This window comes from Papaver somniferum, unplaced genomic scaffold (assembly GCF_003573695.1).
Source record: "Papaver somniferum cultivar HN1 unplaced genomic scaffold, ASM357369v1 unplaced-scaffold_21, whole genome shotgun sequence".
In the NCBI taxonomy this organism is placed as follows: Eukaryota; Viridiplantae; Streptophyta; class Magnoliopsida; order Ranunculales; family Papaveraceae; genus Papaver; species Papaver somniferum.
In genome coordinates this window covers 1-3,797 of record NW_020631041.1, presented here as the reverse complement: position 1 = coordinate 3,797, position 3,797 = coordinate 1, and the positions used below count along the sequence as shown (strand labels likewise).

The 3,797-nt window shown below is 35.8% G+C and overlaps 1 pseudogene; it reads left to right on the top strand.

Moving 5' to 3' along the window:
- The first annotated feature begins 1,610 nt into the window (after nucleotides 1-1,610).
- Nucleotides 1,611-3,268, top strand: LOC113339273 (annotated as a pseudogene).
- Nucleotides 3,269-3,797: the final 529 nt, after the last annotated feature.

Genomic DNA, 3,797 nt, shown 5'->3' with positions numbered 1-3,797 from the left:
CACGGAGGGAGAAGTGTCCGTGGAAGGTTTTGCTCGGTCATTGGCAATAAAGATGAATTATGGAGATTGGCGAAGGCAGAATATGGCTGTTGCGATCTGACTTAGTTGGCTGAGAAGCTCGAGAAGACATGGAAGGCGATGGAGTAAGACAAGAAGATGGTGGAAATATATTAGTGAAACAAGAAGAAGTTAAGACGACGGTAATGATGGTCAACGAGAATGGAGCTGCAGTCATGGAATTCGAGTTTATAGGGAATTATCGTGATCAGATAGAGATAGACAGCTCAAGAGAACAGGGAGAATGGATGAAGATGGTGTCGGTGAGGAGAACTTCGAGAGAACACATGAAAGAAAGGTTTTGTAGATGATAAACCTAATAAGAAAAACTAATCATATTGCAGCGGAGGAAAGATCCAGCGGACGATAGCATTGAAGGCTATCACCGCCGGTTAGAAAAGAAAACGAGGTGGGAAACAGGTCCGGATCGAACCTTCTGATACCAAGACAGAACTACTAGATATTATGATAAAAGAGAATTGTATTATTGAATGAGATGATTTACATTGAGAACCCATAAGGTATATATAGCGACACCATAACTTGGTATGCAAGACTAATATTCGTAAATCAATTCATACTAAATATATCAAACGCTAAATATAACTCTAAATACTAAAACTTTCCATATAATATTTGTATATTCTAACAGTACCAAATGGCAGAAGATCAAGTGTAATTTTAGAAGAATGTACATTCTCGTACTTGAGAACCTGTACGTAGCGGATAGGAAGTGTTTTAGTAGGCTAAAATGTAGAGAGAATTTTTTAATGGTATTTCCGTAAACCTGCATGAATTTCTCTTCAAGTTTGGTGATCTCACAAATGTATGGTTAAGCTAAACGTTTCATATGGTATGTTGAGCTACTCGGTGAGAAGGTTTTCTTTAACCTAAGTTATATAGAGCGAAGGCCTTAATGAATGTCCTTCAAGGTTAGTCGAATTAGGGAGAGCTACTTCTGATATGGGTGGTTGATAAGGGTGTTTTAGTAAGAAATTACACCGTCAATGGTGAGTCAACGACCCAAATGCATCAACGACATATTCTACGATCCAGATCCTAATACGACCAAAAACATACGACCCTTTATCTCTTCAACGATTGAAACCTGAACAATTTTACAAAATATCAATTCAAAGATTGAAACCCAAACAATGACTCCTGGATCGACATACCACACGTTGAAACTTTCAAGAGCAGGGAGCATACAATAAAACAATACAACTCACATTTTCATTTCATGCAAGAATACACAAATTATGGGTGAAGAAGTAGGTAAAATAACATAAAAACTCGATCCACTTTGCGATATATACCAAACCAAATAGCTGCTAAATATCTAATTTGTGTAATGAGATAAAAGCTGAACAAAACCACCCCTATCAAATACCAAACTCGAATTTAAAGTAGTGGATTAAGTAACAGACACATTTCAGTTTAGCTGTTATATATTCAATTATTTCTGAAATTGTATTAGGTACGAATAACCGGAACAATGACTATATATTCAAACATAGCATTCATCAGCAGAACACACAAAAACTCAAATAAGTCTTACATATTTAAGTTGTCCTCTGCTAATTAAGATGGGAAGAATGGGATATTCAAGCCTTGTAATATTTATGGTTTTTGGATTGTTAGGTTCAGCGTATGCCCAATTGAAGATGGGTTTTTATACTCAAAGTTGCCCTAAAGCTGAGAAGATTATACAAGATTATGTGCAGAACCGAGCCCCCGTTGCGGCTGCTGCTTTACTTAGAATGCATTTTCATGACTGTTTTGTCAGGGTAAGCAAATATTACATCACAAATGAATATCACCACTGATTTTTTTTTTTAACTAGAACTTATTATTATGTGGCTTCATGGTATCACTATCTAATAGCATAGAAAAATGTATTTGATCCTGCAGGGTTGTGATGCATCTGTATTATTGAACTCAACTTCGAACAATCAAGCGGAAAAGGATGCCCAACCTAACCTGACTCTTCGAGGTTTTGACTTCATTGACAAAGTGAAAAGCTTAGTAGAAGCCGCATGCCCTGGTGTTGTTTCTTGCGCAGATATCATCTCTTTAGCTGCAAGGGATTCTGTCGTCGCCATAGTAAGAAACTTATGTCACGGATATATAAACTAAAACAATTAATTTTCTCATTCGATGTTTCACTCAACTTATTAGTGCTATTTAACAGGGAGGACCAACATGGAAAGTTCCGACTAGACGACGAGATGGAAGAATCTCAGTAAGGTCTGAGGCATTAAGAAACATCCCAATCCTAATAGCAACTTTGCTGTCCTTCGATCAAATTTTGCTAAAAAAGGGCTCAACGTGAAAGATCTTGTTTTGCTATCTGGTAAATACAAAAAATAACCCCAACTGGTTTTAGCTTCATGTCGGTATACAGTATTATTTAACGTAATTGCATTGCATGTCAATTATTTAGGTGCTCACACAATTGGTGTGTCTCATTGTAATCCTTCGTTTTCAAACCGTCTATACAACTTTACCGGTAGAGGAGATCAAGATCCTTCACTAGACAGTAAATATGCTGCTAATTTGAAGGCAAGGAAATGCAGAGTAATAACTGATAACACAACAATATCTGAGATGGATCCAGGAAGTTTCAAGACTTTTGATTTAGGTTACTGCAAAAATTTGATTAAAAGAAGAGGTCTTTTCCACTCCGATGCAGCTTTACTTACAGAGGCTACTTCAAAATCATTTGTCACTCAACTACTCCAAGGTAGTTTATCGAATTTCTTTGCGGAATTCGCCACATCCATGGAAAAAATGGGTCAAATTGGAGTTATGACTGGATCAACCGGGGAGATTCGGAAGAAATGTTCAATTATTAATTAGTTTGTGCGAGTTCGGTTGTTTTTCCTCTTTCTGCTTTTCATTTTCTCAAGAGCTGTCGTGAGAGTAAGTGCACGTGGTTCTTCGATTGGTGTTCTCTTTCTTGATTTCTTTCATCATGTTGGGTTTTGAAGATTAAGATCATGTTTCCTTCAGGTTTTAATTTATGAAATGATCGGGTATTTAACTTTGTACTCCAAACCGGTTGGTTGTTTTAAAATCCTTTAAATGATATATAAAAGTTACAAATATCCATGTAGTTTGAGATAATGGTCACCGGACAAGAAAAAAGAAAAGGCAGGTTTCTACTGGTTTCTCTGCTGACCGTAGATGGAAACTTGAGCAAATGCTAATCACCTACCTGTACTGTAAAAATGTATGGAAACTTTCTTTTATTCTCATAAGAAGGGATACTGCATTATCAATTTGAAATAGAAAATGTTGCTAACAACGAAGTTTTCAATTATACTTTTCCTGCTTGTCTGGTTTAGCGACAATTAGCTGCAGAAAAAATGTTGTTTCTTTATTCCTTCCATTTTAGTTTTCTCTAACATTTCAATGTTTACATCAGTGAAGGCTAATATCAGATTAACTTAAGTGTCTTTTCTCGTTTTGCCTCCTTGTAAATTAACTTGACCATTCACTTATATAAGTTTGTGACAAAACCTCTAACTAATGATGTTAACAAATTGAATGAAATCCGTATGTCCAGAAAAACATAAAGTGATAGTATGTGAGAAACAATAAGTTTGTTTATGATCAAACTTTAATTATCTTGCTGATTCCTGCTCTAGTGCAATTTTAGTTTGGTTTGGAAACTTTAATTAACTTGATGCATCAACTTATCAATATTAACCCCCCTTTTTCAAAAAAAAAAAAAAAAA